The sequence below is a fragment of the Mus caroli genome, chromosome 6, assembly GCF_900094665.2.
Source record: "Mus caroli chromosome 6, CAROLI_EIJ_v1.1, whole genome shotgun sequence".
Lineage (NCBI taxonomy): Eukaryota > Metazoa > Chordata > Mammalia > Rodentia > Muridae > Mus > Mus caroli.
Genome location: NC_034575.1, coordinates 95,464,651 through 95,479,257, shown reverse-complemented (window position 1 = coordinate 95,479,257; position 14,607 = coordinate 95,464,651). Strand labels below are relative to the sequence as shown.

Sequence of the window (14,607 nt, the reverse complement as noted above, 5' to 3'; positions counted from 1 at the left end):
CTCCCCTCCCTACTTGTCCCCCCTCCCCACCTGTTCCCCTCCTCTTCCTTCCTTCCTTCCTGTCCTTCTCCCCTCCCCATCTGTTCCCCCCTCTCCATCTGTACTCCCCACATCTCCCTTCCCCTTCTCTCCTGTCCCCTCCTCCACCTTTTTCTTCCCTCTTGTTTTTCTTCTTAAAAATGTGTGTGTGTGTGTGTGTGTGTGTGTGTGTGTGTGTGAGAGTGTGCATGCATGCACGTGCTCGCCTGTAGGGTGGGGGAAAGCAGTGTGTGTATGTATGTAGGGGGTGGTACTGTGTGGGTATGTGGGTGTGATGTGCCGGCATGCTTGAATGTCTGCAGGTTCATGTGTAGGTTGTGGGGCCCATGAACTTACCTGTGTGTATGCATGTGGAGGCCCAAACTTGAAATGAATCCTCTTTCTAGACCAGATTGCACTTGTTTTATTGAGTCTTGCTGACCCCAGGGCTTGCTGATTGTAGCTAGTTTATCTAGCTAGCTTGCCCCAGGGATCCTTCTCTTTCTTCTGAGGACTGAGATTCTGGGCTGCACCACACCTTCCTGCCTTTATCCTTGGTTCTGAGAACGCAAACTCCAGGCCTCACAGTCCTACAGCAAGCTCTTTACTACTGAACCATGGCTCCAGCCCCCTGTTTGACCCAGGGTCTGGTCTCTATGTAGTCCCTGCTATTCTGAACTCCCAATTTTCCTCCCTCAGTCTCTGGAATGCTGGGATCACTGGTATATGATCGTGGTTTTTTTTTTTTTTTAATTCTTTCCTTGTTTATTTTCAGTTGAAGTGTTTTAAAATAAATTATAGTAATTATTACATCTGAACTCTAAGTAGTTCATTATGTAGCTCTAAAATGATGTAATCATAGTATTACTATCAAATCAACAGAATTAATATGTATTCCCTAGTATTCCCTAACACCCATATTCAAATGTCACGAATTTCCCTAAAAGTGTATCCATAGCTGACTGTTCACAGTGGCAGAGCCAGGCCTGTGCTTCTCCCAACTGGGTCGTTGCCCTCCCTACACCTCTGCCCACGAACAGATGCTTCATTCCCACACGAATATGCAGAGGAGGGGTGTGTGTGTGTGTGTGTGTGTGTGTGTGTGTGTGTGTGCCTGTGGAGGAGCCTTGTCTGTGTTCGTGCACATGGTCTCGTGGTCAGCCTTTGTCTAATTCCATTTGCACACTGTTTCTTTAGAACTGGGAGAAAGGGGGAAAGTACTGTGCTCAGACTGCAGGTTGTTTGTCTCTTTCTTCATTATTTTAACACCTTCTGTCCTATACCCATTTATTTAAAACAAAAACATGCCACATTTTCTTAGAGCTTACGCTGTCTTTCCTGATTATCAATATTTCCCAGACTCCACACTCCAGATCCCTTGCCTTGTTGGAGTTACAAGAGGTTGTGAGCTTCCTGAAGTGTGTGCTGGACCGGAAAACAGACCCCCTCTTACTCACTGAGGCACCTCTGCCGCCGCTGCCACTGCTGCCTCAACGTGTCTTAAAGGAGACTTTTCTATGTCTCTCTTAAACCTGTCTTTGAAACATCAAGAGCCCTATGTTCATTTTCTTTCTTTTATATGCACAGTCGGGGGACTGGGGGTTGAATGCACTGGATGAAGGAAAAAAAAAAAAGAATTCTAAGAAGGAGGTGGCCACCAGACAATAAAGTTTGACTCTACATATTTGCATGCCAGTGTTACTCCTACCCCAGAAGACTAACGTCATTGTATGTGTGTCTGTGCGAGTGTGCATGCACATACATGTGTGTTTGAGTAGGGGTGCTTGTGTGAGTACAGGTGCATGGAGACCAGAGGACCCCAGCCCCAGTCTTTCTCAATCCCTTCTTTCCCTTATTTCTTGATGAAGGGTCTCTCGCTGAACCCAAAGCTTGCTGATTCAGTTAGAGTGCTTTCTCCAGCAAGCCCCGAAGATCCTCCTGACTCTGCTTCCCCAGACGTGGGATTATAGATGTCTGCCTCTGTGCCTGGCTTTCTTACGTGGGTTCTGGGGATGGAAGTCAGATTCAATCAAGCACTTTAAATGACTAAGCCACTCCCTGCCAGTGACCCCTACATCCTTGTCGAACTTCCTTAAGAGTCGAGTGTAGAGGGCATAGCCACAAAACCTCAGATGTGGTTGTTATTATTTACCTAACAGTGACTGACAGTGAAACAAGATGGCAAACAGCGCAGCGGGGGGCTGGCATAGATGGGAGCAGAGCAGTGAGCAGTGAGCAGCACTGGAGTTCTAAAGTGGGTGTGGCTGTTTCTTAGACCCAGAGTAGCTCTGTGAAAGCCTGTTGTTATCCAACTGACCTTTGGTTTTGTGAGGTCAAAACAATCACTTTCTGGTTTGCCTGTGATGCCAAAGGACCAGGGAATCTTTTCATAATCTTTCTTCTTCAGTGTTGGAAAAGGACCAAGATCCTGAGAACGTCTATCGAGCAAGGGATCAGTAAACACGTTATGTAAAGGTTCAGATGGCAAATACTTTAGGCTTGTGGGTGGAGTCTCTGTCATGGCTGGTCATCTCTGCTTTGCCAAATGACAGTAGCAGAAGTTCTTAAATGAACAGGAATGCCTGTGTTCCAATAAATTTTTGTTTATAAAAAATGACTAGTAGGCTGGCTTTGACCTAGGAACTGCAATTTGCCAACTGTTTCCCTAAAGCATGAACGTAGTGAACTATACTCAGAACATGACTCCCGCATTACACAATTCCCGCATTCAGCCATTTGCCAAACTGAGTCAACATTTTTGAAAATGGGATATTTTATACAAGGGCACGGGGATTTTTATCTTGGTTAGGAGGCTGCAGAGCCTAGAATTTGGGTCTTCATTGCACAACAGGTAAGAGACATACCAAGAGACACAAAGCTTAAGTCATGTCCTGTTACCTGTATCCAGTGATGTGAGCATTTTAATTAAAGGAGAGGCTTGGAGTTTACTGCCTATGAGGGCATAGGCAGCTGCTCTTGGAATTGCCACGTCCTGTCCAGTAAGTCTTGGCCTCACCCATCTCTGTTCTCTGAGACTCTGTGCTGGTTGCAGTTGGCCATCTTAATCCTGGTTAGGTTTTCTCATTGTTTCCACATGCTTGGTCCCTATGGATACAGGTGTATTTACCATGGCTACAGTAGAAGAAAACAAGGGGAAATGTGTGCTGGATGGGGGAAGGGTATCTTCTTGTAGAGAGTCTTCAGTTTGGATGATGAAGCCGAGATGTAGATGGGGGAGGAAATAGGGCCCGTGAAACCTGAAATCGGAAGGGAAATCGGGGGGCTCGTGGAGGATGGGAGAGAAGGAATGGGGGGGAATTTAGAAAAATGCATTTTTTGAAAATGACATCATGAAACTCAGTACTATTCCTAATAATTAAAAGCAAGCCAAACAAATGACACTATGAAATGAAAAATAATTTTTAGGAGATTTTGATTACTGTTATCTTATGTGTATGAATGTTTTGCCTGCATGTGTGTATATGTGCATCACCATGTGTGTGCTTGGTGCCTGTGGAGACCAGAAGAGGGCATCGGATCCCTTGGAATAGGAGTTACAGAGAGTCGGGAACTGCCACGTGGATGCTGGGAACCAAACCTACATCATCTGTAGGTGCAGCAAGACCTAGTAAAGAAAGTTTTAAAAAGTGATAACTTTTTTTTTTTCCTGAAAAAGGGATTCACAAAGACTGGTCTCAAACTCACTACATAGCCCAGGCTTGCATCAGAGACACTGTATCAGCACTGGGATTACAGGCAGGTGCTAATATGCCTGGTCACAATGGTAAATTTGGCCATATTTTCTGCTCAATGCTTACGTACAGTGACTTGACCATCACCAAGGAGTGCAGTGTGATTGGCACCTAGTGTAAGCACCCCTGCAAGATGCAGCTTAGTTACTCTCTAATGCTGAAGTGGTGAGGACTCTGGACTCCAGGCAGAAATGTGGAGTGTATCCAGGGAGCTTGGCTTTGCCTCCAGTTGCCCTTCTCAGAATTTCCTCCTTCTCACATCAGAAGCTCAATGATCTTACTCTTAATCCATCTGTCTAGAGTATATCTGAGGGTTTGCTTGTTTGTTTTGTTTTAATTCTCTAAGTGGTATGATTATAGCTGGTGAGGTGGCTGAGCAATAAAGGGTCTTGCCACCTGATGGTACAGGCTTGATGTCCCAAGTTCAGAGAACTGACTTAACACATTATGATGTGGCATATGTGATGATGTGTGCCCTCACCTCAGTAATAGTAACATGATATGAAAATGTAAGTGATGTCATTAAATAAAGGTATCGTTGTACTAGAATACATCTAGTAATGTCACTCATACTCAGAAACATGACTTAAATAATCACTTCTTGTTGCCTGTATCCAAGGATGCTAACATATTTGCTAATAGAAGGAACTGAAGTTTATTCCATATGAAATTGTAGAATTGGGGCTTTGGAGAGAAAGGACCTTTTAATGGGGAGGAGAGCTGGGGATTTTCAAAGTGTGTGGAGCTTTTCAGTAGCCATTCATTCCTAACATTGGCCCTGAATGATCACTGGAACCATGTTTGGAGAGTGTCATTTAAGCGCAGTGCTTGGCTGGTGTCTCCTTCGGGCACTGGGCATCCTCACGGCCCTGGCATCTCCATCTGTGAAGTGGGCAAACTGTTGTAATTGTTCCAGGACAAATTGAGGTAACTGTTATGCTCTGCTGAGGCTGTCCTCTAACTGGCCAGGTCACACATGATAAATGTTATGCTCCCTGTCTGTCCCTATATCCTGTGAGCTCAAGGACGTGTGTTTATACATAAAGACAATGTGAAGAAACCTGTGAGTCACTGGAAGATCAGAAATTCTGGGGAGTGGTTTTCCCTAAACAAAGAAAAAGGATTTCTATTCACAAAGAACCTTATGACAGAATGAAGTTGTCGTACAATTTAGAGGTATAATAATAGAGTATGCACCCCAAATTTTCATGACACAACCACCCAATGGACCATAATAAATGGCCAGCATCCTCAAAGTGCTAAGTGATATTTAGGGTTCATCTCAGTATTCCCTGCTCGAGTAATAGAGTGAAATGCCTGCGGCTGGTGCTTTATAAAGAAACGAGGTTTACTTAGCTCATAGTTCTAGAGATTCAAGGGCTTGGTGCTAGCACTGGCTTGGCTTTGATGGGTGGCATGGAATGGGAGAGAACTCACATGCTAAAACTGGGGAGGGCTAGGCTTGTTGTTTTATAGCAATCGTCTTTCGAGAACTCACCAGGATCCCATTTACCTTAACCTCTTCCCAGGGCCATCATAGTCAAGTGACCTCATTTAGTACCAACAGGTGTCACTTCTCACATCCCCACACTGGACACCAAGCTTCTAGCACACAAATCTTGGAAGACAGACCACATCCAAACCTCAGTAGGGTTCTTTATGAGCTGGTGTGAGCTGTTTGGGATAGATATTGGCTCAAAGAGTACACAAAGTGAGAGTCCTCAGGTGCAGCACGTGCTTGGTTGATGCCTAACGCCCCAGTATTAACACCTCTGCCACCTATAGACACTGGATGAGTAGTGGGGAGCATGGGTTGTTGGTGACAGATGGTTTCCCCTCCCCAGCTGAGCGTGTCACCTGAGCCTGATTCCTGGCACTGGGCCATACCTCCCTCCAGTCCTGATGTGGCTGGATCTTCACATACCCGGAACATCACTGGGACATCTAGAAAGGGATATCCCCTCTGTGTGTTTCCCATACCTAGGATACAATGGAAAAAATCGATGGCCTGGTAGCTGTGTTGCTAAGATGTCCCTTTTCATTGAGAGAAAAGCTCCACAGGCCCCTGTGCCCCTAAGATGTGCTCACCTGGCCATCTTGGCTTTCCTTCACCTCTTTCTGCCTTTTCACTCTACTCTGGTCACATAGTCCTCTCTCCCTCTACCCCTCTCCCTCCCCTCCCCTCCCCCTCCCTACTACCCCTCCCCCTCCACGCTCCCCCTCCTCCTCCCCCTCCAGCACAGCAGGCCTACCTTGGAGCCTTTGAACTTTGTGGTGTTTGACATTACCAACTTGACAGGGTCAGGAATCACCTAGGAGACAAACTTCTGAGCATATTTGTGAAGGAGTTTGCAGTGTTTTGATTGGGTTCATTGCAGTGGGAAGATCCACTCTAAATGTAGATGGCACCATCCCATTGGCTGGGGTTCTAGGCAAGTTGAATATCGAGCATTCATCTTCTTCTGCATCCTGATTGCAGATGAAGCAAGACCTCAGTCTCCTGCTGCTGTGCGTTTGCCGGGGATGGTCTGTAGCCTTGAATAAACACTCAGCCAAAATCAGTGCGACCTCTTGAGTTGCTTTCCTCTGGTATTTTTGCTGCACCAATGAGAAAAGCGATCACCACAGACTGACTGTTGTCTCCGCCTGGAATGTTCTTACACAGCGGTTTTTCATGTCCCCGTCTCTAGTCCTTTCCATGACATCCTGGACAAATTATTTCTATTGTTCACCGCACCTGTATTTTTTCTTGGGATATAATCCAGACTTCATTGCAGCAGCTTATTTATTCTCTGCCTCCTCCACCATCAAGTCAGCATCTTCAGCTCAGGAACTCTTTTCTTTGATAGTGGACCACCATGGACAGCAGGATAGTACCTGACCTCGAAAGAATTTGGGGATGACTGACTGACATCAAATCTCTCAGCGTATTCCTCAGTGGTTTGTATGAGCTTCCTTGGTTGTTGTCAGCAACACAATCCAAACTTACACTGATTTCCGGCCAAGGTATGAATTCCTGTTCTCCTTTGGGTAAATGATACAGACATATGGCCTTGGTTTCTTTTCTCCTGTAGCTGGATGTCCTGTGGCGCACAGAGCTTACACACCTAGAATGCAGGAGACAAAGAGCTTCTCTTTACAAGTAAAGTCTATGATAAAGGAACACCAGCCCCTTGAAAACTACCAGGACCATGTGCTCCATGGACTCAGCCTGTCTTTGTTTCATCTCCTGTTGCTATGATAAAAATACCTGTCCAGAGCAACTGATGGGAGAAAGTGCTTGCCTGGCTCACAATTCCAGACTCTAGTCATTGTGGTAGGAAGTCAAGGTGGAAGGGATTTGAAGCAACTAGTCAATTACATCTGTAGCCAAGAGCAGGGAACAGTGAATCTGCTCATTTTCTACACTTACCCAGTTCAGAGTCCCTTGCCTAGGGAATGGTGTCACCCACAGGAGAGTCTTCCTATCTCTCTTAGTATAGTCATTTAACCCCCATAGACATGTCCATAGTTCAATATAATCTAAAAGCAGTCCCTAAGTGAATCCCAAGATTGTGTCAAGTTGATATTTTAACACCATACTCAGTTTCCAGTGACAATTGAAGGATGAGAGATGGTAACAAGCTCATTTGGAAAGCAGAGTTGGTAAACACATGGAATATAGACAGGGCTTGGCCCCCTCCTATTGGTATATACCACAGACACCCTTATTATATCTAGTTTATTTATCTCCCTCCCCTAAAATCCCAACACGGTTTTCCAGAAAAGGACTGAAAGGGTCATTCTCTGTAAACATGATTTCCCAAGCACGGTGTGCACACCAGTGTGGCATTCAGTACAGTCTGTTGGGTTGTGGAAAGAAATAGTAAAACTTCTTTTATCATTTATATTTAATCTCATACTTTAAAATCTAATTTCAAATGCATGGTTTATAATGCTCACATCAGCACTGTACATATACATATAAGTTTATATATACATCTATAATTCATAAATAAGTAAAAATACATATCATATATTTGTGCCAACTCAAAATATTTTACTGGTAGATATCTGTGATTGTAAAAGTTTAAGCTACTATTCACTATTTTTTAATAGAGAACAAGATCATAGTATCTTTAGTTATTATTTAATATATTTAGTTAATATATTACTATGTTGTCTGTAGTGTGTGTGTGTGTGTGTGTGTGTACCAGAGGTCATCTACAGGAGTCCTTTCTCAGAGGCTCTGGATCATGTTTTGGAGACAAAGTCTCTAACTGGCCTAGAACTCACCAAATTGGGGCTATGATTGACCATTAAATCCCTGTCTGCTTTTCCCCTGCAGTGGGATTTTTAAGAATGTACCATGATGCTAAGCATTTTTTTTGGTGGGTTCTAGGGATCAAACTGGGGTCCCCATGTTTGCACAGCTAGCCTTTACCACTTGAATCATCTCTCCGGCCCTCTCTATTATTCTCATGAACCAAAATATGCCACTCCCCACAGTCACAAACTGCTCCAGCTGGCGGCAGTGGGACCAGAGGGGCCGAGTCTCTCAGGTAGGATCTGGAGGATGAGACTCCGTTTTTCTTTGTTAATCAGAAAGTTTGAGTAGTGTCACTACAAAGAAAAGCCTTTCAGATTAAGATGTGTAGCTCATGCGGAGAGCCAGAAATGTTTCTGGAGAAGACATAGAAAGATGTAGAAAGATAAACGATGAAGGAGGCCAGGGATGGCTGAAATGGTTGCAGGGTGCCGGGTTGAAGCAGGTAAGAGAAGTGGGGGTGTGGGAGGGCATCAAAAGGGAAGTCACAAGGGCCCAACGCTAGGGGTGCTTCTGGAAGGACAGCAAATGTGGTTAGCTGACAAACCATCTTCAAGTCGGGAATATATTCTGAATTATTGAAATCTGAATGACTCTCATATTCTATTAAAGAGGGAAAATGGCATTAGAATAAATATTAAAAGGAACCAAGATCTGGGGCATTCATCTTGCCTGAATATCATTAGCTCCTTTCAGTGCAGGCATCCTTCCTTCCCATAAACACCCAGGGTACCCCAACCCCCTTTATTCTGTGTTGTAAGCCTCCAAAGACAACTTATACTAAGTGACACACTCCTGTGATCCCAGTATGTGAGACAGACAGAGGTAGCAAGATTTATAGTTCAAGGCCAGCTGGGCTACATAGGGAGACTCTGTTTCAAAAACCAAACCAAACCAAACCAAACCAAACCAAACCAAACCAAACCAAACCAAACCAAACCAAACCAAACCAAACCTCAAGGCTGAAGCTGTCTCTACCAGACAGGACGACCACAGGGTATAAAGCAAAAGTTTAGCTGCCGTTTCTAGGTTATAGCAGGTATTCTAGTCTCCCTTCAGCTAGGATTACCTACAGCAGCTCTTTATCAGCACCAGGTCCTGTGTCTGGCACTGGAAACAGACACGACCCTGCCCCTGCCCTCCAGCAGCTGACCAGTTGATGGGGAACCAGGATGGAACCGAACAGCCCCATTGTGTGCAGAATTGTCCCTGTGGATGGGAGGAGAAGTAGGACACCGTGTGGGAAGTGACAGGCGGTATCTGGGAAGACCTGGCTGAGATGGTCAAGGGTGTGCAGGATGGTGTTTGAATGAAAAAGGAAACCTAAAAGAAAGGAAACAGTTCAAACAGGAAAGTTAAAGAGACCCCAGGGTGAGAGGAGAGGCCACAGGCTTCTACCAGAGCCTGCACTTATCCTGGAGGTGATGCCGTGTCATTGGATGATGTTTGCTACTTGTCTTAGAGCTGTGGAGAGACACCATGACCATGCCAACTCTTCTTCTTTTTCATTAATTTATTTATTCACGTTACCCAATATCAGACCTCCCCTCTCCTCCCAGTCTCCTCTAACATAGGTCCTCCTCCCATCCTCCCTCCCCTTCTCCCCTGAGAAGGGGGAGTTCCCCCCAGTATCTCCCCCACCTTTTCCCACCCCCAGCACATCAAGTCACTGCAGGACCAGGCACATTTTCTCCCACTGAGGCCAGACAAGGCAGCTGAGTTAAGGGACCAGGATCCACAGGCAGGCAACAGAGTCAGGGGTAACCCCTGCTCCAATTGTTGGGGGACCGCATGAAGACCAAGCTGCACATCTGCTGCATATGTGCAGAGGGCCTAGGTTAAGCCCATGTTCCATCTTTGGTTGATGATTCAGTCTCTGAGAGGCCTCAAGGGTCAAAGTTAGTTGATTCTGTTCATCTTTCTGTAGAGTCCCTGTCCTCTTCAGGTCCCTCAGTCCTTCTCCCAACTCTTCCACAAGACTTCCCCAAGTTCCATCTAATGTTTGACTGTGGGTCTCTTTATCTCTTTCCACTGGATACTGGATGGAACCTCTCAGAGGACAGTTATGCTAGGCCTCCTGTCTGCAAACATAACAGAGTATAGTATCATTAACAGTGTCAGGGATTGGTTTTTGTCTATGAGATGGGTCTCAATTTGGGGCAGTCATTGGTTGGCCACGCCCTCAATCTCTGCTCCATCTTTGTTTCTTGCACATCTTGTAGGACACATTTGGGGTTGAAGTTTTTGCGGGTGGGTTGTTGTTCTTATCCCTCTAATGGGAGTCCTGCCTGGCTATAGGAAGTGGCCACTTAAAGATCCATAGCCTCCACTGCTAGGATTCTCAGCTAGAGTAGATGCCATAGACACCCTGGGGTCATCCTTCCTTCCCAGGTTCCAGGTCCTAGAGATGTCTTTCCCACCCACCTCGAATTTGCATTTTCTCTCCCCTGTTCTCCCTACACTTGATCCACCTCTTACCATCCCTGCCCTGCTCCCCCTCCCCATACCCTCCCCATACCCTCTCCCACTCACCTCTGATATTTACTTTATTTCCACTTCTGAGAAAGATTCAACATCCTCCTTTGGGCCCTCCTTGTTATTTGGTTTTTTGGGGGTCTGTGGATTGCCACTGCTACTCTTATGAAGAGAAACATTTAATTAAGGCTGGCTTACAGTTCAGAGATTTAGTCCATTAGCATCATGGCAGGCAGCATGGCCACATGCAGGCAGACATGGCGCTGGAGAGGTAGCTGAGAGAGTTCTACTCTGTATCTGCAGGCTAGAGGAAGAGGGAGAGAGAAAGGCAATGTGCCTAGCTTAAGCATCTGAAACCTCATTGTCCACCCACAGTGACACACTTCATCAAACAAGGTCACACCTACTCCAACAAGGCCACACCTCCTGATAGTGCCACTCCCTATGGGCCAAGCATCCAAATACAAGAGTCTGTGGGGGCCATTCCTATTCAAACCACCACATTTCACTCCCTGGCCCCCAAAGGCATATAGCTTTATCATAATGCAGAATGCATTTAGTCCAGTTTTAAACATCCTCTAATCTACCACAGTATCCACACTGTTTAAAAGTCCAAATTTCAATGTCTCTTCTGAGACTCATGCTATCTCTAAACTGTAATCCTCTATAAAATCAAGGTGAAAAAGCAGATCACATACTTCCAACATATAATGACACAGGATATGTATTACTATTCCAAAAGGAGGAAATGGAGCACAGTGAGCAAGAAAATACTGGATCCAAGCAGGAAAATACTGGATCCAAGCCAGAAAATACTGGATCCAAGGAAGACAGAAAACCAGCTGGGCAAACTCCAGACTCTGCATGTCCATGGCTGATGTCAGAGGGCTCTTCAGATCGCCAACTCTTTTCAGCTCTGTTGACTGCACACACTTCCTTCTCTTGGGTAGGTTCTGCTCTCTGTTAGCAACTTTCCTCAGCAGGTATCCCACAACTCCGACATCTCCAACATTTCATGTTCTCCAGGTCATTCAGTCTTCACCTTCACAGCTTCAAGCCAAGGCCTCTCTGGGCCTCATGCAGGGACAGCCTCAACACACAGCTGGCCTCAGTGGCTGCCCTTAGTTGTGGAGAGAGATTCCATAGCCCTATGTCTGTGTCTTTAACCCTAAAAGCCAGAACCATGAGGCTAAACCTTCAAGTTCTGCTGTTTTCTGTGACTGAAACTTGGACCCCTTGCACAAACACCTTTCACTAGCTTTTTGTTTTTAATGGTTTCTTTTATTGCCTAAACTTAAACTCACTCAGTAGACTGGACTGGCCTTGAACTCTGAATTCTGCCTGCCTCTGGAGTACTGGGATTAAAGGTGTACAATCCCATGCCCAGCCCTAAGCTTTAAAAAAAAAAACAAAAGCAAAAAACAAAACTCCTTTTCACAAGTTGGAAGCTTAGCTGGGTGTGGTCTTCCCCTGAGGACACCCCTCCCTTTGCTCCCTTTGGCATCAGGCTTTTCTTTAATCTGTTGATCTCCTTGAGCACAGGACTCAGCTCCATCACACTTCCTGATGCTCCTTTTCTCAGCAAACTGTGTATTTTGTAACTTCCCTTGCTTAGCTTGCTCCTTCTCCTTATACATCTGTGTAAGTGTAGCCACTAATAATCAAGCAAGAGAGTTGATACTAGGCTTTCTGGAAATCTCCTCTACTAAAACTGTTAATCCATAGTTCTTCAATTTAGCCTGAGGCAGACTTTTTGGACCAGGGCAGAAAGCTGCCACATTTGTCACCAAAATATCACAAGATCAATCTTTAGGTCACATACTAATATTCTCTGAAACCTCTTAAGCCAGGCCCCCCACAGTTCAAGTCACCCTCAGCACCATTGTCTTCCATGCTTCTAATAGTATGGCCTATTAAGCTCCACTGAAAGCATCTAACCTCTTTTCTAGTCCACTGTCCCAAGTGTTCCACATTCCTCCAAAGGATGGGCTATTACAGCAACACCCCACTTCTGGTACCAACTTATGTCTTAGTTATGGTTTTTATTACTGTGAAGAGATCATGACCATGGTAACTCTTATAAAGGAAAACTTTTTTTTTTTTTTTTTTTTGAGACAGGGTTTCTCTGTATAGCCCTGGCTGTCCTGGAACTCACTTTGTTGACCAGACTGGCCTTGGACTGGGTTACAATTCAGAAGTTTAGTCCATTGTCATCATGACATGAAGCATGGTGGCACACAGGCTGACACGGTACTTGAGAGGAAGCAGAGAGTTCTACATATGGATCTGCAAACAGCAGGAAAAGAGAGAGTGACACGGCATGACTTGAGGATCTAAGACCTCAAAATCCATCCCCAATGACACACTTCCTCTAACAAAGTGACACCTACTCCAGCAAGGCCACACCTTCTAATAGTGCCACTCCTTATGGGCCTATGGGGTTATTTTCATTCAAACCACTGCACGACTGTTTAGGCAGGGGCTGATATATATATTAGACAGAAACTACCATGGAGAAAACCACTCAGGAGATGACACAAACAACCCAGCAAGACAGAGAAGTCACACTGGGCTGTGGAGAACACCATTTAATTCCAGACTGACATCCCCTAACATTGACATCACCTGAACTAGTGTGGTATGTCAAGATGGAGGGACAACTGAGGACTCAAAAGCTGGCTGCAGCTTTGCACTGTTAGTCAGTGCAGAACAGGGGAGGGAGTTTGGACTGTAGAACAAGAGGAGGAAAGGATCTGAATTATATTTGGTTGTTTTATGTTATAGGGAGGTGTTGAAAAGGTAGTGGTTTTGATTTGTTTTATGAATTAGGTTTTTTAAATTCGAATAGCATAAATGTTATTTTCTTTGATAAATGATTCTCTGAGTTTAAATAGTTTCATAGATTCATACAGCCACTACTGTATTCCAAGGTACAGACCTGAAAGTTTAAACTCTCCCAACAATTGGCAAGAAGGGAAGTTTTCTCAGTCCCTGTGATCTTGTCTTCTTTAAATGTCACATAAGTAAAATCTTGTACTAGTCCTTTCTTGAGACTGGCTGCCTTACTCTGAATAATACCTTTCAGATGGGTCTGAGAGGTTGTTGCACATATCATTAGTTCTTTTCATGGCTGAGTATGTTTCCATGATATAGATATACCACAGGTCCTTTAGTTGTTGATGTTGAAGAATATTTAGAATGCTTAAAAATTTTTGGCAATTGTGAATAAACTTTTTACATTTTTTGTTTTTGTCTATTTGAAGGCAGAGGTATATATATACATATACACATATATATGTATATATGTGTATATGTATATATATACATATATTCATTCTATCAAAATAAAATGTAAAACATAAAATTTAACCAACATAAAGTATTGGTTTTATAAAGTATAAAGCCAATGACAACAAGTTATAAACACTTTTGTTTGAATGCACATTTTTATTTATCTATAATAAATATATAGGAATGAGATTGCTGGGTCCTTTGATCAAGTATGTCTTTAAAATTCATCAGAAATTATTAAAGTGCCTTCCAGATGGCTGTATTACTTTGCATTCCTCCCATTGATCTTTGAGCATTCTTGTTGCTACCTTTTGGTATTGACGGGTCCTGCCTAGCCCCATGCCCACAGATCTGTAGTGATGTCTCTTTTTTACTTAATTTGCCCTTGTCTGATTGGGAAGATGCTGAACATCATATGTTGTTTGTGTTTGCTATTCATGGGCCTTTGTGAAGTATCTTTTCACTTTGGAATTGAAGTTCTTCTTTTCAGTTGAGTTTTTCTGTTCTTTGTGTTTCTTGGATTAAAGTCCATTGCTGGATATATATTTCTCCTAGTTAGTAACTTATCTTTTTATGTCTTTTATGTTTTAAATTTTTTATGAAATCTGATTTATTGATTTAAAAAAGATTATGGGCTGGAGAGATGGCTCAGCAGTTAAGAGCACTGACTGCTCTTCCACAAGTCCTGAGTTCAATCCCCAGCAAACACATGGTGGCTCACAACCATCTGTAATGGGATCTGATGCCCACTTCTGGTATGTCTGA

The 14,607-nt window shown here is 44.2% G+C and overlaps 1 protein-coding gene across 1 annotated transcript in view; it reads left to right on the top strand.

Moving 5' to 3' along the window:
- Eif4e3 (eukaryotic translation initiation factor 4E family member 3) overlaps nt 1–11,495 on the top strand; it is a 142,368-nt gene extending 130,873 nt beyond the window's left edge. The window contains exons 8-9 of the transcript XR_003836917.1: nt 6,620–6,776; nt 11,294–11,495. The gene's annotated coding sequence lies outside the window, so the exon portion shown is untranslated. The remainder of the gene's footprint in view (nt 1–6,619; nt 6,777–11,293) is intronic.
- The last annotated feature ends 3,112 nt before the right edge of the window (nt 11,496–14,607 follow it).